This window comes from Canis lupus, chromosome 4, assembly GCF_048164855.1.
Source record: "Canis lupus baileyi chromosome 4, mCanLup2.hap1, whole genome shotgun sequence".
Lineage (NCBI taxonomy): Eukaryota > Metazoa > Chordata > Mammalia > Carnivora > Canidae > Canis > Canis lupus.
In genome coordinates, this window is record NC_132841.1 from 64,238,295 (window position 1) to 64,263,033 (window position 24,739).

Below are 24,739 nucleotides of genomic sequence, written 5' to 3' on the forward strand. Positions count from 1 at the left end.
TCTTTCATTCTGTAGTCACACAACTTGCAAGCTTTCCCCCAAGATGAGTATCTCAAGTCTGCTTTCTCATATAGTGACTGGGAAAAGACAGGAAGAAACAAAGACTAACAAACAACATTCAAGAAAGGGAAATTCATCTTATAAGATGTCAGTCGACTTTGAGAATTATTTAATAGTTTTACATTTTGAACGTACCACAAAGAGATAATTTTCTCTACTCCATTGTAACCCTGGCCTCAATCAGACATGTTTTGGCTGACAGGTCCATTCTGTGATGATAAACCTCAGCATGTCACCATTACTTCATTTAATAGTTAACAAACAAACTCCTCTGGGAGGAATTTCACAAATGTCTCTTTTCTATATCGTGCACAATATTTTCTTTCTTAAGAACAACTGAATGCTTTGTAATAATCTGTTTTGACAGTAGTTACGTAAAAATACTGTGTTAAATATTTTTAGTCATGAGAGAGTATGGACATATGGGTACAGTTGTGTGGGTCTTGTCTAATTATATGCATTATACGATTTACCATTGTTGGGGACCATCTTCCATTCATTTAATAATGTTTTTGCAAATTGGCAGATAGCATTTGGGCTAAAATACACACAGGATATTTGCAATGAAAAAGGAAAAAAAAAAACAACTCCTCTGCCTTTTCTCTCGTGTAGAGCAATTTGTCAAGTAATTAGCCAACCTAATTAAATTTTTGTAGCACTAATCAAACGAATATGCTAAAATTTTCTTTGCACAGCCAGTTTGCTGTCTGCTTGCATTTAACTTGATGGTTTGAAAGGGGCCCTACTCAGTCTGCCACTCCACTTAATAACCTAATTTGCATTTTATATTGGTAAATCAAATTAAGCACCAGTGGCTTTTAGTATGATTGACTGTGGTCAGGCCTGTTCAGATGGGACTTTTTCACAGAAAATTAGGCACATTTTAATATGACTGAGGCTGTGCTTTCTGTGTTCAGCAAACTGCATTCACTCAGCTAATTAAAAGTGCTCCCCCCCCCACCCGCTCCACTCCCCGCATATGATAGATTTACCCAGCTGGTGTGTCCATTTTCTTTTGTACAATTTCTTGATGGAAGTTTTTATTCCTAAATATAATAAGATTGTCGAAGCAACACTTCAAACCAATTTGCATGAAACATATAAACAATACTTTGTTAGAAAACAATAACCTTGAGAGGAGGGTGCATCTGTGTGTAAATACAGGTCCATGTGAAGGCTTGAAGGTTTTAGTTTACCTATTGAGCAAATCTCAAACTTAGACAATTTTCAGTAACTGGTATATTATCAGTAACCAATATGGATGTATCATGCCTCATGCCATGTTAATGAAGACTTTCTACTTTGCTCTTGTTGCTGTTTTAAGAAAATTATTCACATTTTTAGGAAGAAAAATGGTATAAATAAGCTTTAAAATCTCCCTCTTACTCAATAAAAGCAAGATTCTTTCTTTAGTCACAGTTAACAATATAGTTTATCCTTAAATGGATATTATTTCCAGTCCACAAATGGGAAAAATGAGACAGAGAGATTAAATGACTTGTCCATTAATACAAGCAGATCTGAGATTTGATTCTCGTTTTCTTGACTTTCAATCTGTGCTCTTTACAATATCCCACAGTCCTTCTGCATGTATTTTAATACCAATCACTTTGTTTCCTAAATGATATTTAGAACACCCCATTAGAAAAATGACAAACTTCTTTGGAATAAAATAATTCTTTGCACTATTTCTCATTATATAGTTTTTATTTACATTAGTAGGATTGTCAAGAAGCTGGTTTTAAATCTCTTTGGTAAAACTTCACTTGCTCCTGCTTTTAACAACAGCAACAACAAAACTGTGTTACACACTAAGGTATATTTGTTGTAAGAGAACACTTAAAACCTTGAGGAAACCAATGGTCTAAATGCCACATAAACTCAAATCTTCAGCAAATGAGTAAAAAATCTTCCTCACCACATTTGTAGAATAGTCTTTAGTTTAGGACTTCTTTCTGGTCAACTATACAGCCATCAGAAGCTTTGGAAAGAGATGGAAGAATGATTCTTAACACACTAAGTGTTAAGATGAGAGAACAAAATTATGTCTGGAAACCTAAAGAAAAATGTGCTACACCATCTTACCTAACCTTGGACTCAGACTTTTCCTTACAAGTTCAAAATAAGTACACTGATGAATACCATGGCTCCAACTATCTTAAAACTGATCAGTAAGATAATTCCTTAATTAAAGAGACAATTAAGATTATGAAAGAGATGAAGTCAAACATGGCAATCACTAGGGACACACTTGGGTTTTCTATTTTAATTAAGGTAATGGTGCACATATTCTGAAACCTCAGTTCAGTCCATTTAAAAAAAAAGTCATAATTCTGAAAGAAAATGCAAGAAATTATGTGATGGTAGTGCTTGGCTTAAAGGAAGGCCAAATTCAAACTTCTAAGTTGCTCACATCTCCAGAAGTATCACTTTGAAAAGTTGTATCTACAGGCTCTATGTCCCATGCCTCACAGCAGAAGCTGCTGTTACTGATCTGGAGTAATAAATCTGAGGACTTCCTCTATTTTCCTCTCTATGAGCTACAGAGCTCTCATTGCTTTTTTTTTTTTTACTTTCTATGAACACTGTATTCATTTCTTTTAGCATCTTCATTTATGGATCTTCTTTTTCAGTCCAACATCTGTTTAAAATGTTCAGACCAAAATTGTATATACCACTCTTACTATTTCTGAGCATGAAAATCTTATTGACATCATATTTTATGTCAGAAACACATTAAGTGGTAATATCATTATTATGATATAGCAATCGAATGTCACTTTTTTCTCTAACTAGGACTGCACACTTTTGTGTTCTATTGCCAAGAACTTACAGATGCATCCAAACATACTGAGGATTAACCAACTTTAGAGCAAGCAATCATCCATGTTTAAGGATCATTACACATACTATTATTCTTTCTCTAGATTGTTAACATGAAATTGCACTTTTCATGTAAAAAGTCACTCATTAGCTATATAAGCTTATTAATTCCTTCCATTCCTTCATCAAAGATTCCTATATATGTACAGTTATAGTTTTTATATCTATAGAGTTGAGTTTAAATGAGATGAGATAATATACATTAAGGTAGATGATATCTACAAATGGTCACATTTTTTATGACTTTGAGGTGTTGGCAATGGGAAGATTAGATTGAGAAGTATCCAGCAGTCAAAAGAGATTGACGATTCAACTGGATAATACTCCGATAAGAGAATGTCATCCCAAAGATTAACAACAACAACAACAAAATCCATCACAGTTTCCAGAGAAAACTTGCCCACTGATTTTGGTTTTACAAATTTGCAGTCATTTTTTTATCCCTTTGTCTTCTAAACTATTAAACTACTTAGTATCTTAGTATTTGCCTACCATAGATCAGGCACTGTGTTCAATTGTTTTGGCATGAATTACTTAGAACTTACTTTCTAGAATTTTCATGTTTCACAGTATCCAAAAGCATGCAAACCTGGGAGATTTTTTTTAAAGATTTTATTTATTTATTCATTAGAGACACACAGAGAGAGAGAGGCAGAAGCATAGAGAGAGAAGCAGGCTCCACACAGGGAGTCCGATGCAGGATTCGATCCTGGATCCCCAGGATCATGACCTGAGTCAGAGGCAGATGCTCAACCATTGAACCACTTAGATGCCCCAATCCTGGGAAATTTTAGTTCCCCAATATTACAATGCACCAAAGTTTATTTGAAAGAGCACATGAAATCCTAAGATTTTTCTGAATTTTTAATTTTGAAATAATATATTCACAGGGAGTAGCAAAAATAGTACAAGAGAGATCCTGTGTATCATTCAGTTTCCCTGATTTAACGTATCTTTTAATTTTATTTAAGTACAGTAAGTACAATATCTAACCAGGAAATTGACAATGGAACATTTAGTATCTATGGCTCTATTCATTTCAATACATGCCTAGATTCCTGTAACCACCACCATGATCAAGGTATAGGACCATGTCATCACCATGAAGATGTCCCTCATCTGTAAAGATGTTCCTGACCTGTAAAGATGACCCATTTACAGTCACATAGCCAGGGTAATACTCACTTCATAAAACAAATTTGAAAGTGTTTTCTCCATTCTCATGTTCTGGAAAAAAAAAATGTGTAGAATTGATGTTAATTCTTCTTTAAATGTTTGGTAGATTTCTACAGTGAAACTATCTATGTAGGCCTGGGATTTCTTTTTCATGAGTTCTTAAATGATGAGTTTAATTATGTTAATAGTTACAGGGTCATTCAAATATGAATGATCTAATTCATATTGTGTCGATTGTGATAGTTTGTGTATTCTGAGGAATTGGCCCATTTCATGTAACCTGTGAAATTTATGTGTGTAGTTATTCATAGTACCCTCTTATTATCCTTTTTATATCAACACAGTCTGTAGTGATAACTCTTGTTTCCTAATACTGGTGATTGGAGTCCTCTCTTTCCTTTATCAGTAATGCTAGATATATTAGTCAGAACTCTCCAAACAAACAGAACCAACAGGATGTGTAAATATAGAAAGGGGTTTGTTTGTTTGTTTCTTTGTTCAAGAAACTGGCTCACACGATTGTGGATGGTGGCAAGACCAAAACCTCTAGGGAAGGCTACAGGCTAGAGGCAAATGTCGACATTGGAGTCTTGAGTCTGAAGGCTGTCTGGTGGCAGAGTTCCTTCTTTCTTGGGGATCTCAGTCTTTTTTCTTAAGACCTGCAACTGACTGAACAAGGCTCATGCATAGTGTGGAGAATAACTGCCTTATTTGAAGTCTACTGATTTAAATGTTAATCATATCTGAAAAATGCCTTCAGAGCAACATCTAGAGTAGCTTTTTACTGAAAACAAGCACTAGGGCTTAACCAAGATGACCTATAAAATTATCTGTCTCCTTAAATGTTTGTCAGTTTCATTGATCTTTTTAAAGAATCCATTTTGTTGCATCAGTTTGATTTTTCATTTCTTTGATTTTCTCTATTGTTTTCAATTTCATTGCTTTATACTTGTATTTTTACTATTTGATTTATTTATTTTTATTTTTTATTTTTTATTTTTTTTTGCTTTAGGCATATTTTGCCCTTATTTTTCTACTTTCCTGAGGTGGGAGTTTAGATTATTGATTTATAAATTCTCTCTTTTCTAATTGAAGCATTTCCTGCTATAAAGTTCTCTTACAACTGCTTTAATAATGTCCAGAAAATTGATATATATTATATTTTCATTGTCATTAAGTTAACTGTAATTTTTTATTTCCTCTTTGACCCACAGATTATTTAGAAACATATTATTTATTTTTCAAGTATCTGGAGATTTTCTTTTTATGTTTCTTTTTAAATTTTTATTTTTATTCCATTGTGATTAGAGAACACATTGTATAATTTTAATCTTTAAATTTGTTGAGCTTTGTTTTATGAATCAGCATATGGTGTACGTTGGTATATGTTCCATGGGTCCTAAAAGAGAGTTGTTCTGCTTTTTTTGGTGGAGTGTTCTGTAAATGTTGATTAGATTCTGCCAATTGATGATGTGACTGAGTTCTACACTTCACAAATTTTCTCTCTGGTTGTACAATCAATTATTCAAAGAAGAATGTTGAAGTCTCTAACCATGATTGTGAACTGGTCAGTTTCCTCTTTCAGTTCCATCAGTTTTTGCTTCTTATTTTGCAGTTCTGTTGCTTGGTTCATCACATTTGGAAGGCTGTATTTTCTTGATCGATTTACTCTTTAACATTATGTAATATTTGGCTCTGGCTCTGGTATTTTTCTTTGCTTTGAAGCTCATTTTGCCTGATATTACTATAGCTGGTCCTGGTTTCTTTGATTAGTGTTTACATTGTATTCTATTTTTTCCATGCTTTTACTTTCAATCTACCTATGCCAATATACTCGAAGTGAGTCTCTTGTAGATAACATGGAGCCGGATGATGTTTTTCTTAGCTTTTCTTAGCCTGTCTTTTAATTTACACTGAATGAAATTATTAATATATTAGGGCGTAAGCCTGTCATTTTATTTTTTGTTTTCTGTTTTTCTCTCTTTTAAAAATTTCTGGGGTTTTTTTTTCTGCCTTCCTATGGGATACTTGAAAAAACCCCCTTTTTTTTTTAAAGATTTATTTATTCATGAGGGACACACAGAGAGAGAGGCAGAGATATAGGCAGAGGCTTCCTGCATGGAGTCGGATGTGGGATTCAATCCCAGATCCCGGGGTCATGTCTTGAGCTGAACGCAGATGCTCAACCACTGAGCCACTCAGGTGTCCCTGAAAAATCTATTAGAATTTTATTTTGACTTATATATAATGTTTTTGTCTTTATATAGCTTTTTTAGTGGCTGAGAGACACATATACACAGTATGTATATACCCTGCCTATATTGAAAACCATGTCTGCCAGAGTTACAATTTTATTTCAACTTTCCAATATAATTTCAAAAATTCAAGGAGAAAAGGAAAGTCAATCGTATTTATGCATATTTTAACTCTTTATTCTTTATCTTCTCTTCTTCTTTATGTTCCAAATTCATCCCTAGATCATTTCCTTTCTACTTAGTAAACCTCCTTTTATTCATTCTTTTAGGCTACATTTGATTTGCTGGCTACAAATTCTTTTAGTTTTATTTTATCTGAGATTATTCGATTTTCTTTAATTCTTAAAGGATATTTTCCTTGTATATAAAGTCTGGGTTGACAGTTATTTTCTTTCAATGCTTCAAAAATATTGTACCAGTTCCTTTAGGCCTAATGGTTTCTGATGAGAATCTTCTGTCATTCAAGTTATTTTCCCCTTGTAGGTAAGGTGTTTTTCTCACTACTTTCAAGGTATTTCCTATTGCACTAGTTTTCAGAAGTTTAATTATAATCTATCTTGGCATGAATTACTTTTTATCCTGTTTGGTGTTTGCTTGGATTCTTGGATCTATGGATTTTTGTCTTTTGACAAATTTGAGAACATTTTACAAGAACATATTTGCAAGCTTTTCAGTGCCACCATTCTTCTCTTCTAAAGGACTGTAAAGACAAGAATCTTAGATGTGAGCAATAGTTCCATAGATCACTAAGATTCTATTATTTTTTTCCAATATGTTTTCTCTCTGATTAGATTGAACAATTTCTATTGCTCTAGCTTCAAGTTTATTTGCTCTTTCTTCTGCTCTTTGCATTCTGTGATTTAGTTCATACATTGAGCTTTTTACTTCAGTGACTGTATTTCTTGGCTCTAAATTTTCCATTTAGTTTTTTATATTTCTTATTTCTTTGTTTTATATTTCTTATTTCATTCATTTCAAGCGTATTCTTAATTTTTAAGAAAAGATTATATTTATTTATTTACTTATTTACTTATTTATTCGAGAGAGAGCATGATGAGAGGGAGGGGCAGAGGGAGAAGCAGTCTCCCCAATTAGCAGAGAGTCCCACACAGGGCTCAATCCCAGGATCCTGGGATCATGGCCTGAGCTGAAGGCAGACACTTCACCAACTGAGCCACCCAGATGCCCCTCCTAAATGTTTAAGTGAAGCATTTTTATGATGGCTACTTTTAAATCCTTTTCAGATAATTCTAACTTTTGTTTCACCTCAGCATAGAGATCTATTAATTGTTTCTTTTTTCTCTTTTGAGTGATTTTTTGTTGTTGTTGTTAAAATCTGACATTTGGGGTATGTTATGAACATTTCAATATTATTCAATTTTTTTTTCTTTTTTAGGCATCCTCTGACAACACTCTGGTGGAGAAAGTGGGGAATGCCAGTAGGTTATTACTAAGTGGGTATAAAAGTCCAGGTCTCTTGCTCAGCCTCCATTGACACATTGGCAGGAGAGGGAGCCTGCTAATTGTTACTGGGTAGGTATAAGAATTCTGGTTCCTCATGTGGCCTCCACTGACACCATGGAAGAATGACCTCATAACCTCTGAAGAGTAGTAAAAGTTCAGACCTCCAATAGGGCTCATCTAACACAAGCAGTGAGGCAGGAGTGTGGTTCCTCATTATCTTTAGTTTAAGGTGGAAACCCAAGTCTAGAAAACCCTATGTGGTCTCTGTTCATACCACAAACCATGTTTGTTTGTAAAGAAAGGGAAAAGTCTAGTCCTGAACTAAAGAATTTTTCATATTTCTGGATGATAACTGCCAATTGTAAGCAAAAACAAACAAACAAACACTTGAAAATTCTTACCTTTTGCTCTGTTGCTTATTCCCTGGCACTCCCATTCATTCTTTTAAGGTCTGTTGCTCTTAACAGAGCTTTACAAATGTGAACTATATGACTAATTGTGGAATAGAAAAGCTACATAGCTTGTAAAGGAATTTTAGGTAATTGCCAGTATATGGAGAAAATATTTAGAAGGGCAGAGTCTTCCTTAATCCTCTGATATCCTCCCCTATAGGGAAACAATTCCAGTAGAGGAATCATTTTATTTGATATATGATAGTTTAGTCAATGTGTATTATTTAAATATCTTTTACATTTTTTAAAACCAGGAATCCTTATGTGAATATTTCAAAGTTGCAAAATTATGAGTTAATTATATCAAGAATTTACTGTCTAACTAAAAAATAAGTATACTTCAGAGTAGTATAATAAAACAAGAGACACAACAACAAGAGGCAGAGAATAACCAAGAAACAGACAAAAATAAGGTGGATAAGGCAGATCTGTCAATCAAAGGAATCACAGATCTGAGAAATGTAAATATCATGTGAATTGGTAGAGTTAGAGTATCACAGAGGAAAAGGTAAGAGTCTCCGATTTCATGAAGAATGAAATATGAAGGCCTTGTTTATGTTGTTTTATTTGCTCAACAGAAACACAATCATTTTTGGTCTACTTGAGATTCTTCTATTTTATTATTTTTTCTTCTTCATTAACAAAACTCACTCCCATTCTATACACATTCTATTTTTATTTACTATATGTATTTAATAATGCATATATTATTACATAATGTAATGCAGTTTTGTACATGTATATATTTTAATTTCATATATGATGTGAGGCTATAAATGTTCTATTTTTATGCTTTTTCACCCAATATTTGAGGATCTATTCATTTTACTGTATGTCTAGTTCATTGATTGTAACTCCATCATAATACCACATCGTTTTTATCTACCTTATTTTTGCTTATCCATTTCCATAGCGATAGACCGTAGTTTGGTTCTCTGTGTTCTTGCTACCACACACCCCCCCCCCACACACACACAAAGGCAACAATAGGCTATGCAAAAATTTCTCTGTAAATACTCAGTAGGAGAATCTTTAGATAATAGATTATATGTATATTTAATTTCATCAAAACAGGCAAAATATATCTCATGAAGAATTATACCAGTTTACATTGTCACAGGCAATGGTTAAGGAATTGTCTTTTCTTACATTCTGGGCAATATAGGCACTGTCTAAATTTCAATAATTGGAGGCATATAAATACCTAATTGTTGGGATCCCTGGGTGGCGCAGTGGTTTGGCACCTGCCTTTGGCCCAGGGCGCGATCCTGGAGACCCGGGATGGAATCCCACGTCGGGCTCCCGGTGCATGGAGCCTGCTTCTCTCTCTGCCTCTCTCTCTCTCACTGTGTGCCTATCATAAATAAAATAAAATTTAAAAAAAAATAAATAAATACCTAATTGTTGTGTTAATTTACATTCATTGGATTAGTTATGAGATTAATCATCTTTTAACATATTTGTGAGTCATTTAAATTTCTTCCTTCTTCTTTGTCAATTTTTATACTGTTTCTTGTTTGCTTTTCTTACCGACTTGCATGAGTTGTATTTTAGATATTAAATCTTTGTCATTTTCAGAATAATACCTGGTACAATTTTAGATCAATATCAACCTCTACTCATGTTCTCAAAGCTTACCATTTTTTAATAAAAGTCCTTAATTAATGTGCTCAATCCTTCATTCTTGCTTTATAGTATGTCTTTTGATTTAAGGAATCCTTCATTACAAATTTTTAATTTCATTCTCGTTTTACTTTTCACATTTATGTTTTTAATTTACCTAAGTATGCCTTTTTATATGTTCAACAAATTTATTTTTCCTGTACAATGAGCTAGCTATCTCCAAATCATTATATTTGCTGCTTCAAATAAACATTTTAATGGCCCCTAAAATATAAAAATAGACAATTATGGAATAATTTAGGAACCAGAAGAAAACTAACATAAAAGGATAATTGTAGCAAAGAGGAGTATATAGTTTATAATATCATTATATCTTATTTTGAAATGACAAAAGCAAGTTCAAAAACAAAAATGAGTTTTAAATTATAAAAATGACAAAATCATAAATGACAAAATGTAAGGTGAAGTTCAAATTTGGATGATTCAAGCAAAAGTTTTGTTTTTTAAAAAAATATCTACTATCCGTATGTTTTGCATTTAAGAGGTGAATTTGGGACTTTGTTTACTGAGATAATTACTTTGATTCTTTATTTTATTTACTTATTTGGATCCAGACTCAAGAGAAGAGATTTTTATATATCTATTTGGATAAATTCTCTAATATTTAAACTCATTAGCTGAAGCTTAACATTTTACTTTGAGCTCAATTCCCAAGCATATTTTAGCCCCACTAGTGGATAGAACAAGTCTCAAAGGCACAAAGTTCATAAGAATCAGATATTTTAAATAATATAATCTAACTCTATGCATTATTAGAAAGGAGACTAGGGTAATTCCACATGTAATCAGGGTTTGATTTATTTATTTATTTATTTATTTATTTAAGACACACACACAGAAAGAGAGAGAGAGAGAGAGAGGCAGAGACACAGACAGAGGGAGAAGCAGGCTCCATGCAGGGAGCCTGACATGGGACCCCATCCCTGGTCTCCAGGATCAGACCCTGGACTGAAGGCGGCGCTAAACCGCTGAGCCACTTGGGCTGCCCATGTAATCAGGCTTTTAAAAAGATTTTATCTGAAAATATACCGAAATGAGAAAAAAGTATATTGCCTCAATTATCTGAATAATTGTCTCTATTTTCCTCTTCCCTTTGATAGTTTAGACTTGTCCTAACACAACAGAATAAATTTATGACAATCGAATTTTGAGCAAAAGGCAGGATTTAAGAGATATGAAAATGTCATTAATTGAAATACTGCAATCCCCAAAGAGCTAAATCTTTTCAGAGACTGCATTTTTTTTTCCTTCCATGACATAAATACAACAAATTTATTTCACTGCTTTGTGTAGGAAAAAATTCTTTCTCGATTTCAAAGTAAGTGCAATCTAGTGCTTCATAAAGTCACCTGGAGTGTTGTCAATTAATTAATTAAATGTCTTTCCATCATGGGATATAGTGGAGAAATCATGATATAAAAATTACCCTAGGCACAAATAATTCGCTTGCCTGACTTTGGAGTTTACTTGGTGGTTAATAATGATTTGACCATATTGTGTGGTCCTAGCTTAAAACTGTGTTTTGTTCTTGTTTTACATTAATAATTTCTTAGTGAAAAAATGGAATTATTTCAATTTGTTAACTAGTTTTGTGAAGCTATTATAATAATATTTGCTAAATGGTTAGTATATGAAAACACATTAATAAAGGGAGAAAGAAAAGGTCTCCCTCAACAGACTTTACAATCTAATGGTAGACCCATACAGAAATAGTGGAATAGAATGAGCAAAAGTGATGGTAAAGATCATTGCTAAAATCATGTTTGGAATTAGCCACGTGGGAGCTGTGAATTTGTGTTACATTTGTGTAAAATTTGTGTTGCAGTATAACTATTAAAACAGCCATAGCTGGATGGTGGATGTTAGAGGGTGTAACCTTAGTTAGGCAATGAGACTATGAAAGTCCAGTAAAAAGGCCATATTTAAATTTTGTTGTATCAGCAAAGTTCATGGTTGAGTGCCCTACTGCTTCTAGAAACAAAAGACAAAAATAAATAAATAAAAGTAAAATAAACAACAACAAAAAAGGATTAAATGTATAATTATCTGTGTGCATGGGAGAAATATTCTACCCAATTCTGGTATTTCCAGCAGGAGGAAAACTCAATAGAAATATAAGACCTTAAGAAATGCCCACTACACAAGAAGTTATTTATAATTGACTCCTAGAAGAGATAGTTGGGTTGGATCCTACTCATTTAATTCCTGTGACATCGTGAGCCTCAGACACGAACTGTGATTTTACTTGCAGTCTCTCTAGATTTCAAATCCTATCTCTCCCTACCAATGGAGAATATATTCTCATATTGAGCAATCTCTTTTGAGTTGTAAGTAAGTATTCCTCAGGATAGATAATTTCCACATTGGGAACTACAAAAATGCAGTCCACCTTAGTGATTCTAAGTCTAAACAGGCTGCATTCCCATCCCATGCCTTTGGAGATTGTTGTTAAAACAAGATTGATTGCATTAAAGTGACCTTGTCAAGTTCATAAATGTGTCATAAGGGGAATGAGTAAATCCAATAACTATGGATTAAGGTACATGTAAGTGGAAACTTTCTAAGAAAACTTGATTATAATGTTATACATTATACATAAGTCTATCTATGCTCACTACATCTTTTAGATGTAATTTTTAATGATATTGCCAAATGTTTATGATAGGGCTCTCTGACATTCTACAACTATACTATTTCTGCTAGTCTTGACATTCCAGAACATTTCTTCTACTACATAGTAGGACATATTTACGATTTTCTAAAGCCATGTAAAACTAAAGGCTCTGTGCTCACAATTGACCCCTTCTATTAATCCCCAGTAACAAACTACCCTCCTCAAGGTAAATACTTTCCTGAAAGCAAAATATGCATACTGGCAGCCCACAGTTCACATGTGGTACTGCTGGCCAGCAAGCCCAGCTGGCAACAATCTGTGGAGCTGAGTCATAACTAATCCATTTTTATATAACACCTGCCCACTGGTTTTCTACCTTCCCCCTATTTTGGATTACATTATGTCCCTCCCAAAAGATATGTTCAAGTCTTAACCACTAGTACCTGTGAACTTGACTTTATTTGGAAATAAAATATTTGCAGATGAAATCAGGTTAAAAGGAGATCATACTGGATTAGTATGACCTAATTCCAATGACTTGTGTCTAAAAACAGAGAGGTTTGAAGATGCAGAAATATGCAGAGGAAAGAAGGCCTAGTGACAATGGAGATAGAGGTTAGAGTGATACAGCTAACAAGCCAAGGAACAGCAAGGTTTGCTGATCGCCACCAGAAGCTAAGAAAAAGCAAAGAGTTTATTCTTCCTTAGAGACTTCAGAGGAGGAGTATGGCCTGTGGTGGGGAGAGAAGAAACCATCTTTAATCCAAACGAGGATCTAACCTGAGTGAAGGCTGGATTGCAAGTTTTGCAAGGCTCAGTTGACATCTGATTTTTCCTTGGACCTGGCATTCCTTCCAGGACCCAATTCCTGGTAGGGCCAGAGTGCCAATTTTTGCCTTCTCAGCATTGAATGGCTATGAAAATTTCTCTGTTTTTTAGAGATCTGAAGATTATTTTTATTAAGCCTCTTACCCTGTGGAGTTTCAGAATTCAACAAACTTCTTGAAAAAGAAATCAGCCAGGTACTTAAGACCTTTTAAATACCCCCACTTCTTTTAAAAGCTATTTCATCTGCACATCTGTTTTCTCCAACAGGCTTCTTTGTCCCTCAAAGTATCTCTTTTGTCTAAATAAAGCCTGAATTTTCACTTTCTTGCCTAGGCTTCAGAGAAGCAAGTAGCTTCCCCCCACTGGCCCCCTTCCAAGGAGAGGTAGTTATAAATTGTCAGCTCATGTCTGATGTCTCCTCTCACTGGAATATTATCTCTCTAACCCTTGTTTTGCTTTAGCAGTTCTCTTATACCTTTAAATATATGATTTTTATATTGTATCCAGTATTTCTAGTTGTTCTTTTTTTTTTTTTTTTTTTGAAAATTTAAGGTATTTATTCATGAGAGACACACAGAGAGAGGCAGAGACATAGACAGAGGGAGAAGCAGGCTTCTCACAGGGAGCCCACCAGACTCGATCCCTGGACCCGGGATCACATCCTGAGCCTAGGGCAGATGCTCAATCGCTGAGCCACTCAGGTGTCCACAGTATTTCTACTTGTTCTTGATGGCACTGTTCATCTGAAGCAAATGACTCCATCCTACTCAGAAGTTTCCTATTCCTATAGCTTTGCTTATCAACTTCTAGAAATAACTCTCAGATTTTTATCTCCAGTCCTGAGGGTCCTTTACATATTTTAATGACTTCACTTATTCCTCATTAACTCAAATATGCATCAAGGACTTATTATGTACCTATATTACTTCTTTCTTAAATATCAAAACCTAATTTATTAACTCCCAACACCTCCTTGAGATACTAGGCACAACCTCCCATCCGAGCAGTTACCAAGTCAATTAATCCATTACAGTAGGTCTTAAGTGCATTTCCTTTCTTTCAGATATCATTCTCAGTGCTCCTACCTCAGTTCTAGTTCTTATACTATCTTTCCTGGATGAGCCAGTCTTGCCTTCTTTATTGTATCCTATAAAAGAACACACATGTGATCACATCATTTGCTTGCTAAGTAGCATTCAGTGAATTGGATTTCAGAGAATGAAATCCAAATTCATTACTCTGGTTACTACTAGAGTCCTCTACTATGTCCCTAATACCCTCCCTGACCTGGAGAACTCCAGGTTTCCACATTCTGTCTTCTACTTTGTCACCTTGAAGCCTCTGAAGTCTTGCCATTGTCTCTGCCAAAGTCCTCTTCAACTTTTAACATCCTCTATGCTTGGTCCTGAGCCAGACCAATACTCTTTATTCTATAAAACTTTAAAAGATTTATGCCCAGCATATTGTGGTCACTATCTTTTCTGAACTGCTATAATATTTTGTTTATATTTCGTCATGATGTTCCCTATTCTGGACTTCAAAAACAAACTGAGTATTTTCTTTTTTTTATTAATTTTTTAAATTTAAATTCAATTTGCCAACATATAGTCTATCACCCAGTGCTCATCTCATCAATCATCATATGGTTTCATTCACACGAGCTGAGTATTTTCAATAAAAAAGTGTGCTTTTCTCTTTTATTAGAAAACTTAAAACTTGAGCAAATAATTATTTGTTCAGCTCCCTCTATCAGCCTGGCCCTTTGCTCTTCCCCTGTGATTCAGAACAAAATTATCCGCTGATCTCTAAAGAGGAATATAGATTATTGCAGTTTTATTTTAATAATCATTAAGTTTGATCTTGATTTCCTAGATCCAAATGGTTTCAACACATGAGAGCTAGGCAATGTCCTCAATATTCTCTAATATGGTTTCTGCTAAAAATATCAGTCAATTCTACCTTTTGTAAAGACATCCTACTAGATTTCTTACCCAATATTGGACTTACACATACCAAACACTCATAAGTCTTTCCCCCTACTTGTCTAGGCACATTCCAAATTAGGATCTTTTATCTGCACTGGTTTCTTATACATCATTACTTCTTTTCATCCTCCTTAGATAAGCGTTGTTTAGGTCATTATTTCTGCTCTGAAGTAATTTCTGTGCCAACCTATTTGAGCCATTATTTTGCTGCTTCTTATAAAAGATATTATGGGTTATTTATGAGTGTTTTACAAACCCATAGCTTACATATAGAGAATTTATCTACTACCAAAAAAAGCACATTCATTAAAATAAGCTTGTAGCGAGTGAAGGGCAGTATTTACACACCTGGTTTTTAGCATAAATACCAGAGTTCAAAAGATATATTTGAATTTAATGTATGTCAAAGTATTGAGTTTATTAGTTATTTAACTTGACTTTCAGAAAAAAAAATATATTTGTCTGCTAAGGAATCATTAGTGTGCTTTTCCCTACTTCTATTTGTCCTTTCTATATAGATTTGATTTTTAGAAAGATACAGAGAGAATTGGGAGAAGGTGTGCAGATTAATGCAAATTCAATCTCTATATCTTTTTATATGCATGTATGACTCTAGTAAAATCTACTGAGCCATTACTAAGCATCAAGGACTGCACTAGGCAAGATGAAAATGCTACCATCCCTGTCTTCTAGGTGCTTGCTATGTATTTGGAGGAAGAATCACATAAAGTATGTTTTCAAAGACAGAGATACAGATGATTTGAAATATGTAGGAAAAATACCTGATAGTCTATAGAGATAGAATAGGAGGACTCCAGAATGGTCTTAGATGAGAAGATTGCTTAACTCAAGGCTAATGCATTAGTGGTTCTCCAGAGACAGAGAACCAATAGGAGAATTGATGGATGGATGGATGGATGGATGGATGGATGGATGGATAGATGATAGATAGATAGATAGATGATAGATAAATAGATGAAAGATAGATGATGATAGATAGATAGATAGATAGATAGATAATATAATAAATAAACTTATTACCAGAAATTCACTCATGTGGTTATGGAAGCCAAGTCTCAGGATCTATAGTCAACAAGCTGGACACCCAGAAGAGCAGATGGTATACTTCTAGTCTAAATCCAAAGGTCTAAGAAGATAGAGAGTTGATGGTGTAAGTTCTAGTCTAAGTTCAACAGCAGAAGAAGACCTCTGTTCCAGCTTGAGGATAGATAGTCAAACAGAGAAAAGACAACCAGGCAGAAAAAGAGCATATTATTTCCTTTAATACATCCCTGTTTTTATTTTCTTCAATTTTTAAATAATTCCAGTTAGTTAACATCCAATGTAGTATTAGTTTCAGGTGTACAGTATAATGATTCAACACTTCCATAGATCGCCCAGTGCTCATCAGAACAAATGAGCTCCTTAATCCCCATCACCTGTTTAACCCATTCCTCCCACTCCCTCCCCTCTGATAATCATCAGTTAAGAGTCTGACTCTTGGTTTGCCTCTCTCTCTCTTTTTCCCCTTTGCTTGTTTGTTTTGTTTTTTAAATTCCACATAGGAGTGAAATCATACAGCTTTTGTCTTTCTCCGACTTATTTTGCTTAGTATAATATTCTCTAGCTCTGTCCACATTGTTGCAAATGGCAAGATTTCACTCTTTTTTATAGCTGAATAATATTCCATTATGGATATATATATATCCATCATATGTTCTTTATTCATTATCAGTTGATGGACACTTGGGCTGTTTCCATAATTTGACTATTGTAGATAATGCTGATATAAACATTGAGGTGCATGTATTCCTTTGAATTAGTATTTTTTAATTTAAATTCAATTAATTAGCATATAATGTATTATTAGTTTCAGAGGTAAAATTTAGTGATTCATCAGTCTTTTTTTTTTTAAGGATTTTATTTATTTATTCATAAGAGACACAGAGAGAGAGGCAGAGATACAAGCAGAGGGAGAAGCAGGCTCTGTGTGGGGAGCCTGATGTGGAAATCCATCCCAGGACCCTGGGATCACGACCTGAGCCAAAGGCATATTCTCAACCCCTGAGCCACCGATGCTGGCATCCCTAGTGATTCATCCATCTTATACAATGCCAGTGTTCATTACATCACATGTCCTTCTTAATGTTCATCACTCAGTTATCCCATTCCCCTACACCCTTCCCCTCCAGCAACCCTCGGTTTTCTTCCTATGGTTGACTCTTCTTTGTGTTGTCCCTCTCTGATTTTGTTTTGTTTTATTTTTTCCCTTCCTTCCCCTATGGTCCTGTTTTATTTCTTAAATTCCACATTTGAATGAGATCATATGATAATTGTCTTTCTCTGATTGACTTATTTTGCTTAGCATGATACCTTCTAGTTCTAACCATGTCACTGTAAATACTTATCACATATTTTTTATCCATTCATCTGTCAATGGACATCTGGGTTATTCCATAGTTTGGCTATTGTGGACATTGCTGCTATGAACATTAGGGTGCGGGTACACCTCTGAATCACTACATTTTTATCTTTGTGGTAAATACATAGTAGTATAATTGCTGGGTCTTAGGGTAGCTTTATTTTCAACTTTTTGAGGAACCTCCATACTGTTTTCCAGAGTGGCTGCACCATCTTGCATTAGGGATCAACATTTCTAAAAATGTTTTTTTTTTAAACATCCCAAGACAATTAGAGCTCTTCTTTGGTTAAGGAGCCTGGCTGGGCCACCAACAGATGGAAAATGTAATTCATCCCTTCAAGGCTGGGAAGATGCTAAGATCCCGAAGAATTTGTACACCTGGCTCCTCCAAGGACCCCTGATCTGAAAGAACTTGATTTTCAGGCTGTCTCTGTGCCATTGACATTGCTGATGGCTCTATCTGTTGTCCCTGATGACTAGTACAGTTGAGCATATTTTCATGTACCTATTGGCGATTTGTATGTCTTCTTTGGAGAAATGTCTGTTTCTGTCTTCTGCCCATTTCTTGATTGGATTATTTGTTCTTTGGGTGTTGAGTTTGATACGTTCTTTATAGATTTTGGATACTAGCCCTTTATCTGATAAGACATTTGCAAATATTATCTCCCATTCTGTTGGTTTGTTTAATATGTCCTTTGCTATGCAAAAGCTTCTTAAGATAAAGTCCCAATAGTCATTTTTGCCTTTGTTTCCCGTGCCTTTGGAGACATGCCTAGTAAGAAGTTGCTGCCTCTGTTCTCTTCTAGGATTTTGATGGATTCCTATCTCACATTTTGGAGTTTCATCCATTTGAGTCTATTTTTGTGTATGGTGTAAGAAAATGATCCAATTTCATTCTTCTGCATGCAGCTGTCCAAAGGCTCACCATATAAGGAGCAGCCTCTCCATAAAAGGAAACGTTGTAACTCTTTATATGGGAGGAAGCATCAGGGGATCCCTCTGCCACCAGCACGTGGTCCCAGCCACCTACACCCACCATTGGAAGAGGCCAGCAGCCCTTGGCCCCCAGGGTACCCTGAAGGCTACTGTGTGAGCCACTCTAGCATACAGACAGGGGGCGATTCTCAAGGCCTGTGTAACTCAGGCCACAGGGGCAAGAAAGTGAGGGCAGCTCACGCTTAAAATTAACCATCATTTCAAGTTTTTCCCCAAGATCTTATTTCCTGTAATGCTTTTACAAACTACTTGGAGACTGATTCAACATAAATTGATATTAAAGACCATTTAAAATGTCCTAGATTTTTCTGTTAATCATTTGTGTAACAAAGAAATTTCACAACAAAACTTTATTCATTCTGTATTCATAATATACACGCTAAAAGTATAGAAAAATAAGTATTCATTACATAGAAACTTGCTTTATCCCTCCTTTAAAGGAAAAAATGTTATTTGGGGAAAACAGCTATGGGTATATTTTACCTGTCTGTTAACTGTTCTTCTTATTCATCTATTACAAGCTCATAAAAATTGACTGTTTTGATAGACATTTGGTAACTAGGTCAAATATTATTAAAATTTAGTATAGCTATTGATAAACTTTAATTTACATGTTAATATTCTTTATGATAATTAGAAATATATATTTAATGCTATTAAAATCATTCATTGCCCCAAATTATATGTTTGCTCCACAGAAATTTTATTTTCTCTGAGAGACAAAAATATTTTACCAACCATCAGTTGTAATCTGTACTGTCATCTTGAGACACTTCCATGGATGATATTAATAGGAGTTCTACAGAGTAACAGCCACCAAGTCAAACAGTAATAGTACATCTACTATTGAGTGATTTTTTGAAAGCTTTATTAATAATGAAAAAACAATAACATCTATGAGTAAAAATATGAGGAAATAACATGATGATGTAGCAGATAATGACTCAGAAACATTAAGTAATTCAACCCTTATAATAAATGATCTCTCGTCACTTAAGACATGTTTCTATGCACCTGTTAAAAATGTCAAAATGTTAAATGTATAAGTTGTACAGACATATTTGTCAGTTGGGTACTTAGAGTGTTTCTTACCAATACATTACAATTGCAGAAAAAACTAAATTGAAAAATTATACAGCTGTTTGGTGACATCCAAGTGAAAAGAATGCTACATTTTCGTTTAGACATTGACTATAACCATTAGATCATAAAGGAAATGATTCACAGAAGGAAAAATGATGGCCAGATTCTACCCTGTGATTTGGTATCTACACCTTAAAGCAAGAACAAAATTCTTCAATGGAACCAATCCCATGGCCTCTACTGGGAGATCTCTTATTTTTCTCGTCTCTCTCTACCAGCACATTTTTTATGCTCATTTTTTTTTCATCTGTTGAGAGCCTTCCCACTGGTATTTGAACCTATTAGGGAGACAGAAATGGGTTTTTAGTAGTGCTAATTTCTGCCTCTGCTTTCCCCTTCAGGTTCAGTACAATCATTTCAACTGAAATTGCCCCTTCCTGGATTTCAGGTATATCCATTATTTGTGCCTGTGTAAACCAGCTCATCTTGCATCCAGGCAGTAAGATCATTCCTGTTCTCATGGTGGAGCAATCACTTTACCAAAGAAAGCATCTCATCAGTGAAGAGAACACTCCTGGCTACCTCTTCCATATTAGAAAAAACAGGTAGTCCAAGTTATGTCCTATCTCAAATCTAGGTCTAGCTCTACATATTGGGTGAAAAGTTTGCTGTGTACTATTGATTATAAAGGTAGATCCAATGGGGAAAATTCCTAAGTATAAAACAGTTCTTTTCCTTAATGAATTACATCTTAATTAGGAACATAAAATTTTAAGCTTAAAAAAAAGGTAAGAGGATTTGAATAGTGATTGTGTTTAATAAAAAATGAAGTGTATAATAGAGAGGAAATGATAGAGAGTTCAATGAATTATACAAATGATGATCACAGCTAGGCAGCTTCCTGCTAAGGCAGTCAGAGTAAGAGTAGTTTTTGAATGCTGAATAAGGGAGGTGATTTTTAAAAATATTTATTATTTATTGGTTTGTTTGTTTTTATTTTAGAGAGAGTAAGAGTGTGGCAGGGTATGGAGAGGGGGCAAAGACAAAGGGAGAGAGAATCCCAAGCAGATTCTGTGCTGAGCATAGAGTCCAAGGAGGGGCTAGATCTCAAGACTCCAAGATAATTACCTCAGCAAGAGTCAGAAATTCAACTGACTATGCCACCCAGGAGTCCTGGGGAGGTGATTCTTGAAAAATTAAGTAAAAGGACAATTTAGTAGTTATAGAATGGGATGTATAAATGTCACTCCCAGAGAATACTCAAGGTTTTTCTGAACTTTGGGAAACCAACAAGTTTAGTTGTAGTAGCAGATGTTTAGGAATGTTAGAAAGCAGAAACAAGTATTTTAAAACTAGACTGAGAATACCAATAACATTACTGAAGATTTATCAGCAATGAAGAAGTATGATTTCTCAAAGAATTTTGTCTTCTGGTGATTGGAATACAGGCATGGAGAATTTGTGAAAGAAGAAGATGGACTAGAGCAAGGATCTGCAAATTTGGGCCCATGGCCAAACAACCTGCAGCTGCATTGTAAATAAAGTTTTATTGGAACCTAGCTACACTCATTCCTTTATGTATTGTTTTGGCTGCTTTTGCACTACAATGGTAGAAGAGAGTACCTGTGACAGAGACCCTATGACTCACAAGGCCTGAAATATTTACTTTTCCCTATAGAGAAAATTTTCCAAGTCAACAGAGAAGAAAACCAGTTTGTATATAGATTATTGAATAGAGGGATGAATGAAAGAATGACCATATAAAATATGATGGTATGATGATATGGCAAGAGTTTAAATTTAAAAAAAAAGTGTAGATGCAGAGTTTCTGAGGGAAATTGTGAATGTCAGCCCAATTAAATTGAAGTTTATAGATAAGAAAGTAACACCAGCAAAACTAGACCTTATATTTATTAAGCATTGCCCAGTGCAAGTCTGGATCCTTATGAAAGTATATATAATAAATGGAACACAGTTCTTTCCTTGGAGAAACCTCATTTCAAACATGAACACATCTTGGTTTAATAAGAGGTATGGTATATAACAAAATATAATAAAATTCTAAATATTTGGTACAAACACTAAGTGCTTTGGATCTTCTGAAAAAAAAAAAGGAATTAGGGCTTTGGTAGCCAAAAGAAAACAAAAATAGGAAGTTGGGAAAACAAAGTGCTTAAAAATATTTCAGGCTCTGCTCCAAAGTGAATATCATGTGCTGTGTTACCTAAAATGCTTGCTTGGACCTATTAGGATAATGTGAATTGCTTTTAAGCAAATAACTAAAGAAAACTGCTCCAGGTGGAATATTTTGTTTCTTAAGTTCATATCATCAACATTTCTTAGTGTTTTATGTGTTTTTCTGGCAGGTCCACAGGGGAACATGGCTTCTAGATACAGTAGTTTGCAAGCCTAGATTGTTTAGTGCTTTGTTTAATGTTTCTTTTAATAAGTCCAGTTTCTTCCTGTTCTGGTTTTTGTGTAATCATTATGAGTAATGGGTAAAATTGTGAACTTGATTCAGAATTTCTCATAAATTTTCAGCTCTATTCTATTTCTCTAAAATGAGTTTTGCCTTACCTCCTCCATCTTGTGGTTGGTCACTAAAGGGGCATTACAAATGCATTTTTAAAAATTATAATGGAGTTTACAGAACTCCATAAAAATTACCTCATAAATGATTACATAATTAAATTTAGCTCCAAAGTTGTGTTCTAAATTGCCTTACTTGACCATGCACTACATTGCTAAAATCTTTATCCTAAAATGGATTTTCCTAAGAAGGACTGAGAAGTTGCTTGTGTTATTGTGTCCATTTGCTTGAACATTACAGCAGCATTGGCAAAACCACTAAATATATTAATACGGGGAGTGAGGACTAGATGGTGAGTTTTGATTAAGTCATTATTATTATTTATTATTATTATTCATAAAAAAATTTTAGATGGGGGCTTTACCTTCCATCATAGACCATCAATTTAAGAATCACAGTAAACAGATAATTATCTTTAATTTATTATTTTATAATCACTTATAAATGATTGTATAATGTTCATTATAAAGAATTTGGAAAATTTCTTAATTTGTCAAGAAAAATAGTAGAATACCATCACACATAACACTTCCGCTTATAAATAAACACAGTTGACATTTTTTAAAATGCCCTTATGCTATTTTCTTGTTAAAATATATAAATTTAAAGTGAAAACCACAAATATATATAGACATACAGATATATCTCATAAAACTTAATTACATCTTGTATCCAATACCATCTTGATTTTTTACTTAACTTTCGACATTTTTGATAGCATAATTTTTAGTGACTGCAAAAACTTTGTAGTTTCAATATAACATAATTTAGGATATTCCAATTTTTCCAAACTATATATAGTGTTGCAAGTAATACTTTGCTGAAAATAATTCTGAATTTTCCTTGTCACCAAATCAAATGTGTTCACCCATGTTTTCTTTACCAGATTTTATTAAAGATATAATTCACATAACATAAAATGCACCCTTTTAAAGTATATTCATGGGGTTGTGCAATCATCACCACTACTATTTCAGAACATTTAAATCACTCTCCCCTAAAGCACTCTGTACTCATTAGCCATCACTCCTCAATATCTCCTCACTCTAGAACCTAGTAATCTACTCACTGTTTGTATGAGTTTGACCTAATGGTAAGGTTCTAGTGCAGTAACAGGGAATTAGAGCTGAAAGAACTGTGAGTCTTGGACCCTATTTAAAGAGTCTCTAGAGAAACTAAAGTCAAGAGAAGAGACAAAAACAATGATACAAAGGAAATTGTAACCTCTGAAACCATGGCTGTAGCATCAGTGAATACAATGCAACTGCTAGCCAGATAAACATAAAATAAACAGATAAACATAAAATCTCATAAATTAAATCTCATAAACTAAAGGTTTATCTGCTTCAGTTTCTTTTGCCCAACACATCATGTCTGCTTTTGAACAACAATAAAATTACAAGACATGCTAAAAAAGGCAAGAAACATAGTCAGGAGATATACAAAACTAGTATCCGAGCCAGACTTAGGTATTGCAGAGATTTTCTGAATGATCAGACCTGGAATTTAGGGGATACCTGGGTGGCTCAGCAGTTTAGCGCCTGCCTTTGACCCAGGGCATGGTCTTGGAGTCCCTGGATCCAGTCCTGCATGGGGATCCCTGCGTGGAGCCTGCTTGTCACTCTGCCTCTCTCTCTCTGTGTGTCTCATAAATAAATAAATAATATCTTTTAAAAAAAGACCTGAAATTTAAAAACAATTATGATTAATATGCTAATGAAAAAGGTAGACAACATGCAAAAATAGGTGGATGATATGGCAGAGATGGAAAGAATCAAAGAGAAAAGAAAAAATCAAAAGGAAATAATAGGAATCAAAAGCACTGCAACAGAAATGAAGAATGCCTTTGATGGGCTCATCAGAATACTGGATATGTATAAGGAAAAATATTGGTGGACTATGAAGTTATGTCATAGATACTTTCCAAACTAAAAAGGGAAAACAAGGGGGAAAAAAACCCAACAGAACAGACTATCCTAGAATTGTAGGACATCTATAAAAGGCCTAGTAGATGCATAATGGGAATACTAGAAGGAGAAGAGAAAAAGGAACAGAAATACGTGAAGAAAAGCATTTGTGAATATTTTAAAATAATAACAGACATGAAAGCACAGACCCTAGAATCTCAGAGAACCCAAGCAGGAAAAATTCCACACCTAGGCATATAATCATATCATACAGAAACTACAGAAAATCAACCACAAATGAAAATCTTAAAAGCATCTAGTAAATGGTAATAGTTTGATCA

General features: G+C 34.3%; 1 long non-coding RNA gene across 2 annotated transcripts in view; it reads right to left on the minus strand.

The window, feature by feature from the left end:
* The window catches only part of LOC140632538 (uncharacterized), a 65,837-nt gene that overhangs the window by 18,293 nt on the left and 22,805 nt on the right, over positions 1-24,739 (minus strand). For both annotated transcript variants that reach the window (XR_012030138.1, XR_012030139.1), the window contains exon 4: positions 4,129-4,170. This is a non-coding gene — a long non-coding RNA (uncharacterized lncRNA). The remainder of the gene's footprint in view (positions 1-4,128; positions 4,171-24,739) is intronic.